This window comes from Chiloscyllium plagiosum, unplaced genomic scaffold, assembly GCF_037043375.1.
Source record: "Chiloscyllium plagiosum isolate Xiang-an unplaced genomic scaffold, Cpla_swu_hap1 HiC_scaffold_30, whole genome shotgun sequence".
In the NCBI taxonomy this organism is placed as follows: Eukaryota; Metazoa; Chordata; class Chondrichthyes; order Orectolobiformes; family Hemiscylliidae; genus Chiloscyllium; species Chiloscyllium plagiosum.
Window position 1 is genome coordinate 16,095,814 of NW_028270168.1, and position 20,029 is coordinate 16,115,842.

Consider the following 20,029-nt stretch of genomic DNA (forward strand, 5'->3'; position numbering starts at 1 on the left):
TGGCTGATGCAGTAATTGAGGGTGAATAGAAAGCAGCTGCTCCTCTCAGTTGAAGGGTCAATTACAAGAGGGCATCATTTTAAAGTGAAAGGCAGGAGGTTTAGAGGGGGTTTAAGAAAAGCTTTTCCACCCAGAGGGAGGTGGTGATCTGGAATGTACAGCCTTGGAGGGAACCTCACAACCTTTAGAACGTACTTGGATGAGCACTTGAAGCATCATAACGTTGAAGGCCTTGGGCCTAGTGCCAGAAGGTGGGACTTGTGTAGATTCGGAGGAGCTTTGGCTGATATCGACTTGATAGGTGACCCTTTTGTAAGATTCTATGGTTAGGGATTTTCCCTTTCCTTTCAGATTGTTGTATACTTCCCCTGGAATTAAACATTTTAATCAGAAGGTGGGATCGGTGGGCATTTCACACCACCTGAGCTTTAATCTGATGATCTACCTCCAAAACTAATGAAATCTAGAGAACAAGATTGAGGGAAGACTGCAGATGGAAATAAATTGGATTGGAGTAAAATCTGAGGAAGAAACAGGGAATGTACAGAGGGTAGATTAAAAAGGAAGAAAATAAAAGAGATAGTAAGGAAAAGTAACAAAAAAGATATTTTAGATTTAAAATCCGCTCAGTTCAATTTGTTACCCACAGGAGGGAGACTGCACAGTTTTTGAAGTTCTCTTTCTGGGTCTCCATGTTTAAAATGAAAAATGAAAATGGAAACAGCCCTGAGTAGATCAAGTAGCCTTCAGTGCCATTACATAGAAGATAGAACAGTACAGCACCGTAGAGGCCCTTCGGCCCACAATGTTGTGCTGAACATTTGTATTAATCTTCTTTTTCATTCAAGGGATGAGGGCATGGCTGGCTTGACCAGCATTTACTGCCCACCCCAGAGGATAGTTAACAGTGAACCACATTGCTGTGGGTCTGCAGTCACATGTAGTCCAGACCAGATAATGATGGCAGTTTCCTTCCCTAAAGGGCATTAATGAACCAGATGGATTTTTCTGACAATCGACAGTGGATTCATGGTCATCATTAGACTCTTAACTCCAGATTTAAGCCACAAATCATGCCTTTCACAGGGAATTTGTGATATGGACAGCCTTAAATGGTAACGATCAGATTAGTTCTTGTTTACAGCAATGAGCTTTTCATTAGTTTTCTCCTAGCAGAGAATTTGCTGAAGTGTTCTTGCATCTCACAGTGGTCTCTCCCTCTGCGTGGACTACAGGGCGGGAGATTCAAACAGACTGTGTAGAGTAAGTACTGCTAGGTTTCATGGCATAGCATGTTTAATTCGAGTTTTATGGTCGCAAGTAATTGCTCATGAACTTCCAGAGGATCAAGTGGTGCGGTTTGCTTGAAGTTAGGTGGTGAGAGAATCATAATTTTTTTAAGGGATAAATGAAAACCGAAACAGGAAAGGCTACAGCACTGAGTAGATCAGGCAGCCACTGTGGGAAAATAGAAGTCAGTCAGTTGATACTAAGAGCCTTCAGACTCTTCATCAGACTCTTCAATGAACATCTATGTTATCTTGCTTTTTGCATATACCTTTGAACCTGGGGGATGTACAGTGAAGGTCTCTGAAGGTGAAGGCCTCAGGGAAGAACAGTGGCTTTATGAACAGAATCAGTGATCTAGATAATGGAATTGACTTTGAAAAAGACAAGTGATAGATCAGAAAATTATAATTGTAGCCTGGGGATTAAAGCATGGCAGAGAAGGATGGCTGCCTAGATAAAAAAAAAGGGAGAGCTTCAAGCCTTGTGGGAAAGGGGCAAATTAGGGAGTTGAAGAGCCAGCCCAGTGAATAATGGGGTGGTACACAACAACGATAGCAGTCAGCGTCTGAAATGGAAAGATCTTCCAAATATAAACAGATCGAAACGCAGGCATCAGTCACTGTTAGGCCGAGACATGCAAAGCGTAATGTTGCTAACAAAATTGGCATCTCTTTTAGGAACAACAAAGCATGTGTTGCATAGGAACAACCCAGTAAATCACAGGTAAAGAACAATGAGTTCTTTCATGTGCATCAGGATCCTAGATTTAGTAACATAATAAGCATGAATTAATCCTAGGTGTACAAATTAAAATAAAACGCCTGGAACACCCCTTCAAGCTTGGGATATGTTTTACTTTATTTTGCAATGTGATGTGCTCATAGTGCACAGCTTCAGAGAGAAGTCTGCATAATCTCTAATGCTTTCTGCAGAAGCATACAATCGCCAGTCCATTAAGCACAATGAGTGATGGTGATTGTGGGGTGGTACATTTCTATAGAGCTGAGGAGAGGGGAAACAGTTCCTCACAAAAATAGCCAGACACTGTTGTGAGCTGGAGACAGGAGAGTTCACAACTGAAGGGGTTAGTGAAAAGCAGAGGCAGCAGGAAGCAAACCAGCTCTTTCCCAGCTCAGAGCTGAAGAACCTGGGATGAAACTTGTTCTGGATTCTCTGTCAAAGGAAATGGATAATCATCACATCTTTGACAGTGACATTAGTCAGCAGGGAATTCCGTTTTTAGCTTGCAGACAGTGGGCAAGTCTGGAAAAAGTCAAGTCTTCCTGGGTTATTTGTTTAGCCTTCAACTTTTGCAAAGTGACAGAAAGATAAATGTCAAATGTGTTTCAATATTTGCCAGAGCATTATTACAGTTAAAGTAATTGTCTGCCTCCAGATTAAACACTAAATGCAATAATTTAATTGAAAATCTCATAAACGTCTGCTCAGAGCTTCCTGTGTGTATGAAATGATAAGCTTGCTCTTTGACTGTGTTTAGAATTTTGCAAACAAAATCTCCTTGTCTTTCTCTTCTCTACTTGTCCTCCTCTAGTAACTTTTTCCATCTACTGATATTACTTCAATGTTTTTAAAAAATCTAACCTTTGCCTCATAGAACACTAATCACTAAATCATATTACTGTTCTTGGGAGCTAGCTGTGCATAAATTGGCTGCCACATTAATTTAGAAGTGCTTAAATTAGCTGGAAAGCTTTGGGATTCCCTGGCTCTATATAAATGCAAATTATTTTGTTTTTTTCCTTACCAGCAAATCAAAAGATTGCTTCTTGTGATAAATGAAAATGAAAGGACAGACAATTGCATTGACACATTAGGAGCGTGGCCAGAATCCATCTTTGACAGGTAAAAGCATGTCAAAATAGTATCAGTGTACCAGAAACTTGTCAACAGGATTGGAATGCACACATCAACTTGACTGTGGACCATTAAATTTCAAATTGTTTTAAGTTACAACCTTGGCACATATAACAATGGAGAAAAGTTTGAGAATGAGACAGATGGCATTTTGACAAAATGCTGGCTTGGATGCAGAAGACATAACATTGTTCTGTGAGGGTGCATAGACCCTGATTATGTGTGTATAGACTGAAATACAACCAGTGTCTCCAATGATTTCAGATGCCAGATCCGACATTTTATGAACTGTCTTCTGCTGTTTTATAAAGAGGTAGAGGGATGCGTAGAAGTTGGTCAATGGAGTTAAAAGGGGCTACGCTCATCTTCAAGTATCTGGCAGAAATCAGTCCCTGTTTATGTTGTTATAGACCTTGATGAGCTAGTCAAATTATATTTCCTGTAAGCCCAGTGACAGCTGTTTTACTTACCATGGTAAATCACTCTGTTTGCTTTTGCAATGGTGCCAGTAACAAGTGTGTCACATTTTCATTGCATTTCTGGTTTTACTAAAGTAATAGAGCATAGCCGTGTTGAAATAAGTAGTCTCGGAGCCAGTCATATCCACTATTCATTCTCTGCTGAGTATCACTGGCAACTGTGATTGCTCCTATTTCTGGAGGTGTAATCACATAGTCTCCAGCCATTGGTCACCCAGTGTATCTGCCTGATGGTGCCCTACCTACCCTCACCAATTGTAAACTCAACACAATCTTCGATGCCTGATTATTGATGAATCATAAAGCTCTTCTTCAGCCAGTGTGTTGTAAAACAGTAAAACAACAGCATACCAAGGTGATGAATGAAATGCAAACTATTCTCATGCCTTTTACTCCAGCATTGTTTCCAAAAGTGTCCTGGAGATTAATCTTCAATTCCAGGTCAATCTTGGAGAGTTGGAGAAAGTGAAGACTGCAGATGCTGGAAACCAGAGTTGAAAAGTGTGGCGCTGGAAAAGCACAGCAGCTCAGGCAGCATTTGAGGAGCAGGAGAGTCGATGTTTCGGGCATAAGCCCTTCATCAGGAATGTTCTAGCATAACCCCAGATTCCACCACACTTTTTGAATCTTGGAGAGTTGAGAACCTTGCCCTTTGAGGATGAAGGTTGCACATTTTCCACAAGCCCTATAATATCTCACTGGAGTGGTGAGTCTCAATGTGTTAGCATAGAAAGAATGGCTCCAATATTACTCAAGAATTGGGGAGGGAAAGGGAGGGAAGGAGAGCAGCTGGGGGCAGGATTGGGAATGTGAAGGCCTTATTAATCTTTTAAATAATTGACTCCACTTGACAGTCATCAGAAAGAACAAGCTAATATTGACAGGAACCTGCTGTAATGTTGTGTGTATCTATGTTCAGGCAGGCATGTACTTTAGACAGAGCTAAGCAAGCGGTATGTGTGTATCATGTGATATTTTTGGTGTCAGGGTTAGGCATGTCAAAGAGTGGCTGCAGGACATCCTTCTAGAGCAGTGCAAATAGCCAGAGATCAAGGTCCACGTTGGTGTTAATGACATAGGATAGAAGGGGGATGCGGTCCTACAATCGGAATTTAGGGAGCTAGATAGAAAATTAGCAAGGAGGACCTGTAATGTCAGCAGTACCCGCAGTCCCAATTGCAACTGATTAGATTACTTACAATGTGGAAACAGGCCCTTCGGCCCAACAAGTCCACACTGCCCCGCCGAAGCGCAACCCACCCATACCCCTACATTTACCCCTTTTACCTAACACTACGGGCAATTTAGCATGGCCAATTCACCTGACCTCCAGAAATAGGAGGGTAAGGCAGATGAATGCATGGAGGAAAGAGAACACAGGAGAGAGGGCTTTAGATTTCTGAGACTGGCTCTGTGGGAGATGGCATCTGTACAAGCCAGATGTTTGCACATGAGCAGAGCTAGAACTGAGTTCCTTGCAGGGTATTTTGTTTGTGTTTTCGGGCAGGGTTTAAACTAACTTGACAAGAGTATGGGGACTACGAGAAAATATTAAAAAGTAAACTGGGGAGCACGAAATGCTGGGAGATTGCAATAAAGTAGAGAATGAGATGTTAAGAGGTGGAGTTACAGTAAGGGAGAATGTAATGAAGTCTAAGTCAAGGTCACACAGTATGAATGTGAATGCACAGAGTACAGTTAATAAGACTGCCGAATTACAGACACAGACTGTCCTGTGGGATTGAGATGTTGTGGCGACAGAGGAGACCTGGTTTAAGGAAGAGGAGATCTGAGTGTTAAGTATTCCTGGTTACAATGTGCTCAGAAAAGATGGGAAAGGTGAAAAAGGAGGCAGAGCAGCATTTTTAGTTGAGTAGAACTTTGCAGTGCTGGAGAAAAAGGATGCTTCCTCTTTCAAAGCAGAATTATTTTGGCTAGAGGTAAGGAATAAGAAGAGGAGCTTATACTGCTCAGTATAATCTATAGACCATTAACAAGTGAACGATGGAGAGGAGCAAATCTGCACAGAATCACAGAATGTTATAAACATTATTGTATTTGGAAAGGGACTTTAGTGACCCACGTATCAATTGGGATAGTGGTATTGTCATAAAGTCATAGAGAGGTACAGCACGGAAACAGATCCTTCAGTCCAACTCATCCATGCGGAACAGATATCCTAACCTAATCTAGTCCCATTTGCCAGCACTTGGCCCATAACCTCTAAACGCTTCCTATTCATATACCCATCCAGATGCTTTTTAAATGTTGTAATTGTACTAGCCTCCACCTTCTCTATTTATCCTATGCATACCCCTCATGATTTTATAAACCTCTATAACCCCTAAGCCTCCAACACTCCAGGGAAAACAGCCCCAATCTATTCAGCCTCTCTCCGTAGCTCAAACCCTTCAACCCTGGCAATATCCTTTCCTGAACCCTTTCAAGTTTCACAACATCCTTCCGATAGGAGGTAAAGGGCTGCATGAGGTAAGCACTCCTAGATTGGGTTCTGGAGAATTTGTTCCCAGCAGTATGTGCCCAGTACAAGAAAGGAGGTCTTGCCAGACCTAGTTCTTGGGAATGAGGTGGGCTCAATATTGGGGGAATGTTTAGGGAACAGTGATCATTGTATCATAAAGTATGACATTAGGAATTGACATTGGTCAATCCAGAGTATGAATAATCAACTGGCAGAAAATGGACTTCAATCTGGCAAGCACCAAGGTGAGAAGGGAGAGAAATAAAAGGGTCCAGAATGACAATCCTTTTTCACACAGAGGGTGGTGAGTGTCTGGAACAGGCTGCCAGAGGTAGTAGCGGTGGTGAATACAATTTTGTCATTTAAGATACGTTTGGACAGGTACATGGATGGAATAAGTGTGGAGGGATATGGACCAAACACAAGCAAATAGGTGTAGATTAATCCCAAACCACACAAGCGGAATTTTAAAAAGAAAACTAGTGTGGAACAATTTCAGAGTCGAAATCTGAAACCCTGGAATCTATAAATTCCCAGATACCACTCTGTTTATTCGCTGAATCACTGGGGGTGGTAAGAGATATGTTCTATAAAAGCATAGAGTCAATGATGTAATGGTGTCAATATCTATGACACACATTGTTACAGTTCAGAGTTTCTACTAATAGTTTTAGTTTGTGTTCACAAGAAAAAATAAGATTCTCTAAACAAACCACATTTCCTTTTGATTGGAATCCGCGCCAATAAACTCACTATGAGAGATATATAGTATCATAATCCATTAAATATGTTGTATCACAGATAAGGCCTTGACTGATGTCCTCCTCCTTCTTCTGACTCTGCAAAATGTGGTAAATGCTGCATCATTGGTCCATTATTCTCAAGCTGAAGACTCACAAATTAAGACATTTATCTGCAAACAAATTAATGCACAGAAATGAAGGATATGCCCTGAGTTTAAATCTTGCATTACACATTTCTCAAAACACACAAAACATAACTGAAAACTCCAGCAGGTTTTCTTTTCCAGCAGCTTTGGTCACAATTTCTGACAGCTTCTGGGAGATTGACCTGAGAAGGAAGAGCTTTATCCTCCTCCTCCTCAGGTTCAGATGAAACTGAAAACCGTAGCAGTGAACTGAAAACCGTAGCAACACAGTGGCATGTTGGGTTGCTTCGGTGAAAACAAGAGGGTCCATTCAGAGTTTGATTAATTTTACAATTCATTGGCCATTGTTAATTTTATAAAAGTATGCAACATCCTTTTAGAGATGGGATGACATTTAATTTACTTGTAGTTTGCCCATTTTCTTTAGACTCATCAATGTCTATCCAATGTGCCCTCGAATACATTTATGCCATTCAGCCCAAAATTCCCTTGTAGTAGCAAGTTCCACATTCAGTTAGCATGATATCATAAATTTTCCTTATACTTTTTCATGATTCCGTTGTGATGTACAGTTTTTTTTGACAATTCCCACTTCCATTGAGAAGATGACAGCTGGAGTAGTTTCTGGGTGAGTACACTATTTTAATTAACTGAAAACAATAAATCTAGAAAAGCATTTTGGAAACCTTTTCTGCTGTGTTTGCTAAATACTAAAATGCAATGTTACTAATATAATGAGACCTCCATTGTGCTAAAGCACATTATTACGGACATGTCATGTTGGCAAATCAAAACGAGTAAGTAGCAGTCCTGTTCTCTGCTTACCCCTGTACAAAGCACGTGTCTGTTCAGTTGATATTAAAGTGTTCAATTGTTCATTGTTGGGACCAGAGATGAAGCAGGCAGCTAAAGCTGAACGTGTTGCATTTCAACAGGACTGGCACCAATGTCCTTGCGCTAAAGTGGAGATCCTTGTTGTTTCAGGGTTATGGACCATGGAGAAACCACGTGATGATGTCACAGAGATGCATATCATAGAGTATAAATACCAGAATGTAGGTAGAGTTAGACAGCACCAGAAGAAACATTCTTGAGTCTGCAGGCAGAATCTTCCCAACCACTGAATGACATGGGGAATAATGAAAAAGTTGGAAGAATCGCATGAGATCAGCAGTCAGTACATTCCCAACATTGAGATTTACATCCAAGTGTTTAACGGTGAGATAGAATTCTTGCTAGTGTTACAATTCACTTGTGTTGCACTCTGAAAGTCAAGCTCTGCTTTTGTCAGAGTCATCACAAAAATTGTAGATTTTATGAAAGTTCACAAAATTCCTTAATTTAACTTTCATTTAGTTCCAAGTTGACAGAGAACATGGACCCTTAACAATAATTATTATTTATTACAAATAAATAGATTCTAATTACAGATAAACAATTATGAACCATCAACTGGTTAAAACACTAGCTGGTTTCAAAGTCACCCCTCTACAGACACAAGAAAAGTATGGGTGTTATGAGTGGCATGGAAGACAGGAAGGCAGTCCAGTGGCCCCTGTCTGTAGGATCTGCTGATGATTCTTGTGCTGATCAGAATTCTGTTTCTCAATCATCCATCTCCAGATAGTTTCACCTATTTTCAGAAGGCACAGGGTAACTGGTTCTCACTTATAAACATCTTTGATTTATCCATTACAATTCAGACCTTATAGCAATTGAAAATAGGAAATAAACTGGCTATTGTTAGGCTTGAGTTGCTTTTAATTGCAGAGCAAAAACAGTTCCTTCTCTCCTAGAGGTCCAATGGTTTCCACCAAAACATTGCCACCCCCAAATTGTTCAGCTACCAGAGAACCAATTACATTTATGTTGACAGGCAGAAGGCCTTTGTCATTCATAGCTAGTTACTAATCCACTGACCATTCAGCTACATGTTGCCAGCCAAATCTTCATTCATAGATTCTGGATTAGTGGTGCTGGAAGAGCACAGCAGTTCAGGCAGCATCCAAGGAGCAGCGAAATCGACGTTTCGGGCAAAAGCCCTTCATCAGGAATAAAGGCAGAGAGCCTGAAGCGTGGAGAGATAAGCTAGAGGGGGGGGGGGGGGGGGGTGGGGGTGGGGAGAAAGTAGCATAGAGTACAAAAGGTGAGTGGGGGAGGGGATGAAGGTGATAGGTCAGGGATGAAAGGGTGGAGTGGACAGGTGGAAAAGGAGATAGGCAGGTAGGACAAGTCCGGATAAGTCATGGGGCCAGTGCTGAGCTGGAAGTTTGGAACTAGGGTGAGGTGGGGGAAGGGGAAATGAGGAAACTGTTGAAGTCCATATTGATGCCCTGGGGTTGAAGTGTTCCGAGGCAGAAGATGAGGTGTTCTTCCTCCAGGCGTCTGGTGGTGAGGGAGCGGCAGTGAAGGACGCCCAGGACCTCCATGTCCTCGGCAGAGTGGGAGGGGGAGTTGAAATGTTGGGCCACAGGGCGGTGTGGTTGATTGGTGTGGGTGTCTCGGAGATGTTCCCTAAAGCGCTCTGCTAGGAAGCGCCCAGTCTCCCCAATGTAGAGGAGACCGCATCGGGAGCAACGGATACAATAAATGATATTAGTGGATGTGCAAGTAAAACTTTGATGGATGTGGAAGGCTCCTTCCTTCATTCATTCATGTACACCCTTTATCTTCAGTTGTCTCCATCTGCTCCTTCCATTGCTTGAACAAATAAGAACATAAGGACTATGAGCAGGAATAAGCAAGTTAGCTGCTCAAGCCTGCTCTGCCATTTGATATGATCATGATCAATTTAATCTCTGCTTCAATGTCATTTTCCTAGCGACTCTCCCTAACCCTTCAATCCATTGTCAACCAAAAATCCATCCACCTCCTCCTTACATTTACTCACTGTCCCAGCATCCTCCACACTCTGGGGTAGTGAATTCCACAGAACAAGCAGCTGTGTAAGAGGTACTTACAATGAGTGTCACGTTACTTGCTTTTAAACTATGCAGAACTCCTTTAAAACCCCTTTGCTTATAAAATAGTTCTTTTCCCATTCCAGTCCACAGTCAAAAATACAGAAAAATGAAAAGACATGGTTTTGTTGCTCATGAGTGGTGAAATGATTCTCTAATGCATTCTCCTCCATTAACATCCTTATTATTTTTGGATCATTGGAATCTCTTTTGGGGTAGAAGTGACCTGTACAAGAAGGACGGATTGCACCTAAGTTGGAAGGGGACTAATATACTGGCAGGGAAATTTGCTGGAACTGCTTGGGAGGATTTAAACTAGTAAGGTGGGGGGTGGGACTCAGGGAGATAGTGAGGAAAGAGATCGATGTGAGATGGGTACAGCTGAGAACAGAAGTGAGTCAAACAGTCAGGGCAGGCAGGGACAAGGTAGGACAAATAAATTAAACTGCATTTATTTCAATGCAAAGGGCCTAACAGGGAAGGCAGATGAACTCAGGGCATGGTTAGGAACGCGGGACTGGGATATCATAGCAATTACTGAAATATGGCTCAGGGATGGGCAGGACTGGCAGCTGAATGTTCCAGGATACAAATGCTACAGGAAGGATAGAAAGGGAGGCAAAAGATGAGGGGGAGTGGCATTTTTGATAAGGGATAGCATTACAGCTGTGCTAAGGGAGGATATTACCGGAACTACATCCAGGGAGGTTATTTGGGTGGAACTGAGAAATAAGAAAGGGCTGATCACATTATTGGGATTGTACCATAGACCCCCCAATAGTCAGAGAGAAATTGAGAAACAAACTTGTAAGGAGGTCTCAGCTATCTGTAAGAATAATAGGGTAGTTATGGTAGGGGATTTTAACTTTCCAAACATCAACTGGGACTGCCATAGTGTTAAAGGTTTAGATGGAGAGGAATTTCTTAAGTGTGTACAAGACAATATTCTGTTCAGTATGTGGATGTACCAACTAGAGAAGGTGCAAAACTTGACCTACTCTTGGGAAATAAGGCATGGCAGGTGACTGAGGTGTCAGTGGGGGAGCACTTTGGGGCCAACGACCATAATTCTATTCGTTTTAAAATAGTAATGGAAAAGGATAGACCAGATCTAAAAGTTGAAGTTCTAAATTGGAGAAAGGCCAATTTTGACGGAATTAGGCAAGAACTTACGAAAGCTGATTGGAGGCAGATGTTCACAGGTAAAGGGACGGCTGGAAAATGGAAAGCCTTCAGAAATGAGATAACAAGAATCCAGAGAAAGTATATTCCTGTCAGGGTGAAAGGGAAGGCTGGTAGATATAGGGAATGCTGGATGACTAAAGAAATTGAGGTTTTGGTTAAGAAAAAGAAGGAAGCATATGTCAGGTATAGACAGGATAGATCGAGTGAATCCTTAGAAGAGTATAAAGAAAGTAGGAGTATACTTAAGAGGGAAATCAGGAGGGCAAAATAGCTTTGGCAAATAGAATTAAGGAGAATCCAAAGGGGTTTTACAAATATATTGAGGACAAAAGGGTAACTAGGGAGAGAATAGGGCCCCATAAAGATCAGCAAGGCGGCCTTTGTGTGAAGCCACAGAAAATGGGGGAGATACTAAATGAATATTTTGCATCAGTATTTACTGTGGAAAAGGATTTGGAAGATATGGACTGTAGGGAAATAGATGGTGACATCTTGCAAAATGTCCAGATTACAGAGGAGCAAGTGCTGGATGTCTTGAAACGGTTAAAAGTGGATAAATCGCCAGGACCTGATCAGGTGTACCCGAGAACTCTGTGGGAAGCTAGAGAAGTGATTGCGGGCCTCTTGCTGAGATATTTGTATCATCGATAGTCACAGGTGAGGTGCCGGAAGACTGGAGGTTGGCAAATGTGGTGCCACTGTTTAAGAAGGGTGGTAAGGACAAGCCAGGGAACTATAGACCAGTGAGCCTGACCTCGGTGGTGGGCAAGTTGTTGGAGGGAATCCTGAGGGACAGGATGTACATGTATTTGGAAAGGCAAGGACTGATTCGGGATCATCAACATGGCTTTGTGAGTGGGAAATTATGTCTCACAAATTGATTGAGTTTTTTGAAGAAGTAACAAAGGGGATTGATGAGGGCAGAGCAGTCGATGTGATCTATATGAACTTCAGTAAGGCATTCGACATGGTTCCCCATGGGAGACTGATTAGCAATGTTAGATCTCATGGAATACAGTGAGAACTAGCCATTTGGATACAGAACTGGCTCAAAGGTAGAAGACGGAGGGTGGTGGTGGAGGGTTGTTTTTCAGACTGGAGGCCTGTGACCAGTGGAGTGCCACAAGGATTGGTGCTGGGCCCTCTACTTTTTGTCATTTACATAAATGATTTGGATGCAAGCATAAGAGGTACAGTTAGTAAGTTTGCAGATGACACCAAAATTGGAGGTGTAGTGGACAGCGAAGAGAGTTACCTCAGGTTACAACAGGATCTGGACCAGATGGGCCAATGGGCTGCGAAGTGGCAGATGGAGTTTAATTCAGATAAATGTGAGGTGCTGCATTTTGGGAAAGCAAATCTTAGCAGGGCTGCTACACTTAATGGTAAGGTCCTAGGGAGTATTGCTGAACAAAGAGACCTTGGAGTGCAGGTTCATTGCTCCTTGAAAGTGGAGTTGCAGGTAGATAGGATAGTGAAGAAGGCATTTGGTATGCTTTCCTTTATTGGTCAGAGTATTGAATTCAGGAGTTGGGAGGTCACATTGTGGCTGTACAGGACATTGGTTAGGCCACTGTTGGAATATTGCGTGCAATTCTGGTCTCCTTCTTATCGAAAAGATGTTGTGAAACTTGAAAGGGTTCAGAAAAGATTTACAAGGATGTTGCCAGGGTTGGAGGATAAGCTACAGGGAGAGGCTGAACAAGCTGGGGCTGTTTTCCCTGGAGCGTTGGAGGCTGAGGGGTGACCTTATAGATGTTTACAAAATTATGAGGGGCATGGATAGGATAAATAGGCAAGGTCTTTTCGCTGGGGTTGGGGAGTTCAGAACTAGAGGGTGTAGGTTTAGGGTGAGAGGGGAAAGATATAAAAGCGACCTAAGGGGCAACATTTTCACGCAGAGGGTGGTACGTGTATGGAATGAGTTGCCAGAGGGTGTGGTGGAGGCTGGTACAATTGCAACATTTAAGAGGCATTTGGATGGGTATATGAATAGGAAGGGTTTGGAGGAATATGGGCCGGGTGCTGACAGGTGGGACTAGATTGGGTTGTGATATCTGGTCGGCATGGGCGGGTTGGACCGAAGGGTCTGTTTCCATGCTGTACATCTCTATGACTCTATGACTACTGTGTCATTTCACTGATCGATATGGAGTTTCACAATCACCTCCCAGCCAGGCGGGAACTAGGCAGCAACAATTCCCAACATGAAAGTCTGAGTGAAAATCTCGCAATGCCAGCTCTCCATTTAGTCCTCCAGTCTGCCTTCTTGGATATCTCCAGAGCCAGCAACCAAATGAAGACCCCATCCCCCTGCGCCTCCAGGTTCCAAGAGCAATGGGCTGCCAATTTCCCTCACATGTGGGGCAATTGATTGGAATTGAGCAGGACAGCTAGGAACTGCCAGTGTGTGACCAGAAGCACAGTTGGGCTTTAGCGATGGTGGAATTCTGGGAGTTCCCAGCAGAGGCCAGCACTTCTGCCTGTCAGTGGGAGAATATGATGAGTGGGAGACCACAGCGGTGTGATGAGTTTTGAAAAGTAGCATGATGAAAATCCAACGTAGAGAAATCATCCATGAAACCACCATATTGACCCTGTGCCAATTCTCAGTAGAATTCAGCCCTAAAGCTCTGCATCAAACCAAGCTAGAATGTGAATATGAACGCACAACCAAGATAGGTTAGTCTTTGCCTAATATTTTCAATATTTTCCCCTCGATTCCCCTATTGATCAAGAATCTATCTATCTCCCAGCCTTAAACATGCTTAAGCACTCTGCTGCCCCCCACCCCAGCTTTCTGTGGCAAGGAGTTCCAAAGATTCACAACTCTCTGAGAGAAGAAATTCCTCCTCATCTCTGTCTGAAATGAGTGTCTCTATTCCGAGACTATAAGTCAGAGCCTGATGTACCTATGATTATCATGTTTTGAGCTGTATCTAGTATTAATGTATAATAATTATTGTTACATTGAAGTCTAAGCCTGAAGACAGTCCTTGACTTTATTTTCTTTTCAACCAGTCTGTAAAGAACCCAAACTCATATGGCATCAAACCATTCAACAAAAGAGCTATGGCTGAGATACTGAATCGATACTTTCCCTCTGAGTCCATAGAACAAGAGAAAGAAATGAGGGAGGACCAAGATCTTGAATAGGATAAAAAGAAATAGAAAGAAGGCATTAAGTTGACTTGGCATCACCGAAAGATAACACATCACACAGTCCATTTAAGAATTTAAGAAACAGAAACAGGAATAGACCTTTCAGCCTCTTTGAGCCTGCTCCACTATTCAACAGAATCATGGCTGAGCCAACATTCCCAATGTCCACTTTTCTGTATTTTCCCCTTGATTCCCCTGTTGGTCAAGAATCTATCTATCTCCCAGACTTAAACATACACAAGCACTCTGCTCTCCTCCCGCCCCTCCCCCCAGCAAGGAGTTCCAAAGATTCACAACTCTCAGAAAATCGAAATTCCTCCTCATCTCTGTCCGAAATTAGTGCCCCTTTATTCTGAGACTGTGGCCTCTGGTCCTGTACTCTTCCATGAGGGGAAATACCCTCTCAGCATTTACCCTGTCAAGCCCCTTAAGAATCCTACAAGTTCCAATGAGATTAGATTAGATTCCCTACAGTATAGAAACAGGCCCTTCGGCCCAAGTACACACCGACCCTCCAAAGAGTAACCCACCCAGACCCATTTCCTTCTGACTAACGCACCTAACACTATGGGCAATTTAGCATGGCCTGACCTGCACATCTTTGGACTGTGGAAGGAAACCGGAGCACCTGGAGGAAACCCACTCAGATACGTGGAGAATGTGCAAACTCTACACAGACAGTTGCCCAAGGCTGGAATCGAACCTGGGACCCTGGTGCCGTGAGGCAGGAGTGCTAACCACTGAGCCACCGTGCTGCCCCTCTCTTGAGGTCTCCTCTCATTCTTCTCAACTCCAGCGAGTAAAGTCCCAATGTGTTGACCCTTTGCTCCGAAGGCAATCCCTCCATACCAGGGGTTAGCTTAGGTTGCTGAGAGAAGTTAGGTCAGAGATAGCAGAAACTCAGAACATAATCTTTCAATCAAAATATGGGTGAGGTGTCAGAAGACTGAAGAATTGCAAATGTTGCTCCGCTAAGGGTTCAAAAAGATAAATGAACGCAAATCAGTCTATCTTCAAGGGTGGGAAAAATGACTTCAAAGGTGAATTAATTTTTATTTGGAACAGAAAAGTGAAGCAGTTATGGTGTCTGACATCACCTGGTCAGGTTGTTTGATGAACCAACAAAGAGGATGGTTGAAGATAGTGCAGTATAGATGTATTCTTCAGATCTATGAGTGAAACCAACCCCAAGTCAACAAACATCTTTTTTACTGTGATTTTTTTCCATCAATTGCTGGGAAATTAAATCTCATTTTAAAAGACATCGGTATCCACAAGGATCATAATGTCTCCTCAAAGTAGGAGAGGTATTGTAGAGTGAATGAAAATGATGAGGAGCTTGGACAGAGTAAGTAGGGAAATTATTCCAAAAAACTCGTAAGGGCAAAGTTTTATTTTTCAAGCAGAACTTTGTTAAGATCTGGGATGGGTTACCAGAAAAGGAGGGCAAAAACGGATTGTCCTTGCAAGTTCCAAAGATAAATGGAGGTGTATTTGAAAAGAACTAACTTGTGAGGTTAAACCGAAAGAACTGCTGAGGCTGTAAATCAAAAATTGCTGGAGAAGCTCAGGAGGTCTGGCAGCATCTGTGGAGAGAAATCAGAGTTAATGTTTCGGGTTCTGTGACCCTTCCTCAGAACTTGTAGGGCTATAGGACACAGGGGAATACTAAACTGGATGTCACAACATGCTGGGCTGAAAGGACTCCTTCTGAGCTGTTTTGATCAATGATTTTATTTTGTGATTCCGTCTTTCTTGGGTGACCTTATTTCTGGAGATAATGATGGTGCTGCAGAGAATTTTCTGCTGGTCAACTTCCTAGTCTTTGTATATGAAAGAAAGCCCTGAACATATATTTCATATTCATTTAGGTGAGTGATGTCAGTCATAGAGAATGGAAGGCTTTCAATGTTGGTTGCTCAGTGTCAGTGTTTAACACTCCCAGGTCAGGGGAAGCATGGGTGACTGCTCATTTACAGTTCCAATTTAAAGAAAACACTGAAATTCAGCAACAGTAATCCCATCAGGAGCAGGGAGGGAAATGATATACCAATGGATGTTTAACATCCCCTCACAGAGCAGCAGCGCTGTGTGTGTTTGAGTGCTATCATGTCAAATTATGGCTATGAGTCTTACAGATGTAACTGAGAGTGTACCACTAATCACGAGCTGCTGAGGCACTAACTGACAATTGCTACTCTCTTATCGAGTGATTACTCAGCCTATGACATTTAACATTTCAGCCGAGGGAAGAGCGGGTCAATAAATGGAATTTACTGTGGTCAATACTGAGACAAAAAGCTGGACAAACTTTCCAGAATGGTTTTCTCACCCAAATGCAGTTTATTTGAGACCCCAAGTACTAAGCAAAGTTTTCTAAATGTTAAGTTGAAATTTGCCTCCTTAAGATCAGACCTACAGGTATGAGGTAATGACATTCCTCACATCGGCACAGAAGGAGAACAATAAACTGAAATCTGTTCAATTTATCCTAATGGCCAGTGGATGTAGAAAAAAGTGGGTGCTGGAAAAGCACAGCAGGTCAGGCAGCATCCGAGGAGTAGGAAAATCGACGTTTCGGGCAAAAGCCCTTCATCAGTATAGAAAAGAGTCAATTCTTCTCCCATGAAAGGGCAGCACAGTGGCTCAGTGGTTAGCACTGCTGCCTCACAGTGCCAGGGACCCGGGTTTGATTCCCGCCTCGGGCAACTGTCTGTGTGAGGTTTGCACATTCTCCCTGTGTCTGCGTGGGTTTCCTCCCACAGTCCAAATGTGCAGGTTATGTGAATTGGCCATGATAAATTGCCCGTAGTGTTAGGTGCATTAGTCAGGGGTGAATGGGTCTGGGTGGGCTGCTCTTTAGAGGGTCGGTGTGGACTTGTTGGGCCAACGGGCCTGGTTCCACACTGGAGGGAATCTAATCATGAAACAAGATTTGGAATCTCATGGTTGAGATTGATTTAAAAATGCATAGTGTGTAGGTAGTGTGCTTGAGGTGATGTATGGAGTTAAAATTTGGCCCACATTCTGCCCACAAAATTTACTGCTCCTTTCTGTTTTCAAACATTATACTGGGAAGGCTTTTGAAAGATGAGAACTCGGTGGCCATCATTGAAAAGCATCAAATCTGACAGGAGAATGAATTAAATAATGTTTTCATCACAAGAGCTAGAGACAATCAGGCAGTGACGAGGCTACCAGCATTTCAAGGCATTACTCCTGGGAACAGGACCCCAAGAAAGGAGTGGACAAATAGGGGTATGAGTGCATGGGGTCAGTGACTCAGCAACTGCTACCAACCAATCAGAAGCCAGCAGATCTTGCATTCAGCAGCTCAAAAGGGAAAAGCATGGCCTCTGCAGGGAGACCACCTGTAGATCCCAAGATCATGGAAGATTTAGGACAAACTAAATTATGGTGGTGGAGGGTGGGGGTTAACAGTAGCTGGCATCCTCGTGTTGGCAGGGAGAGGGAGGTCTGGGTGGATGGGTTTCAGAAATGGGGGCAAGCGATTGACTCCCGAGGAATATGCACCATCCAATGCAACATCCCTCGAGCGAGCACTAATTGCCCTCGACCAAGGAATCATCTCCCCTCCCCACCCCTCCACCCTTTAAGGTAACAAGCTGCCTGTGGGATAGCAGTTATCATGATCATCTCATGGCCACAGCCCACCTGTAGCTGGGTCAGTCCCAGCAGCAATGTCCTGGGGCCCATCAGTGCCACTTGAGGCCTTCAATTGATGTTGGGTTGGATAAGTTGACAATGGACCCTCCCACCCTGGCCGAGGCAGGGATGTTAATGGAGATTAAGTGTGTCACTGTCCCACAGGATGAATTTCCCTTTCCACCTCCAAGAGCAAAGGATTCTACTCTATGTTTGAAAACAAAGAAAACAACAATTATGGATGTAAAGCGAAACATTCTGTTTTCACAGGCCACTGCTCTATAATTTCTTCAGAGAGGAAGAGGTTTGTGCTTTTTTTCTAGATTTATGAATGTTCTCCCAGTACAACTTTGTCTCAATACATTTAAGATGGAGATAGATAGGTTCTTGATTGTAAAAGGGATTAAGGGTTACGGGGAGAAAGTGGGAGAATGAGGTTGAGAAACTTAACAGCCGTGATTAAATGGCGGAGTAGACCTGATTGGCTGAATGACCTAATTTCTGCACCCATGTCTTATGGTCATATGGTCTTATTTCTTCTTCTTCAGCCGTGACACTGGACTCCATAATGCTGCTGATGCTAACAAGTCGATAGCATTGTCCTAGATCATGTCAAGCTTCTTGTGTGTTGGAGCTGCACTCCTTCAGGTCATTTGATCACACTCCTAATATGTGCCTTTTAGATGGCTTTGGGGAGTCAGGAGGTGAGTTACTTGCTGAAGGATTCCTAGCCTCTCACTTGCTCTTGTTTCCATAATACTTATATGGCTAGTTCTGTTCAGTTTCTGGTCAAAGGTAATCCCCAAGATGTTAATCATGGGACTCCCTCCCTAATGGCATTGTGGATGTACCTCCACTGAACTGATTCCAGCGGTTCAAGAAGGCAGCTCACTACCACCTTCTCAAGATGAATGAGAGATGGGCAATAGATGCTGGCCAGTCTGCGATGCCCATATTTTATGAACGAATACAAGAAAAGAACCACTACCTTATATGACATGGGCCATTTTTTCCTGCGAAAGAGAAGGAAGAACACTACTAGTGTGTTGTAATGTATCTTGATAATATGCCTGTCATAACCAAACAGCTGGAGGCTGTGAGGGGTGGGTGTGAAACTGACAGTTAGGGTAGATGTCTGTGAGTGAGCTGGTGGATCTGAATGAAATGCCCAATGCCTGATTTTTGGAGATTGCAGAAACATGAGTGAACTGGCTATGATGCATTGAGCAGCATGAGAGGTTGGTGTAGAAGTACGTGGGAAATGTCACTGGATAGCGAATTCACTGAACTGGACTGTCAGTATGAGGTCATCAAACTCTTTGCTGCCCTGCGTCCCAGTTCTTGGGGTCAGATTCTGGTAAGTGATTATCTGCTCCCATTCTCTTCTCAAGGATTTGCCTTTGAGACCTCCTGGTCCCCCTGGAGAAACTATTGCCTCTCCTTCTTTCAACCAATCACTAATCCCTCCAACATTGCACCAGCCTACCTGGGAGCCCACTCCCTTACCTGTTGTTCCACATCCCATCATTTGCTTCTCTCCACCTTCTCTTGCAGGACAGCAACTTCCCTTTAAGAGGAGCAGGCTGCCTTTGAGATGGCAGACAAGCTGAATGCTCACCAGTTATGATGCGGGTCCTTCTGTTGTGGGAACAAACAGTGAGCAACATTTTCTGTGCTAGGCTGCACGTTGAAATCAGTCTGAGAAGGAAACAGCGCAAGGTTTGTTTATGTTTGCATCAATGAAACTGGTGTGGGCCTGATCACACATCACTATCTCTAGAACCGGAGAATGCACTTTGGCAAAATGTTCGCCCTTTCTCTCTAGCTGCAGTGCTTGATGCCGTCAGCAATCATACAGTCATAGAGATGTAGTGCACAGAAACTTCGGTCCAACTCGTCCATGCTGATCAGATATCATAGAGTCATAGAGATAAAAAGCATGGAAACAGACCTTTCAGTCCAACTCATCCATGCCGACCAGATATCATAGAGTCATAGAGATAAACAGCACAGAAACAGACCCTTCGGTCATGCTGAGCAA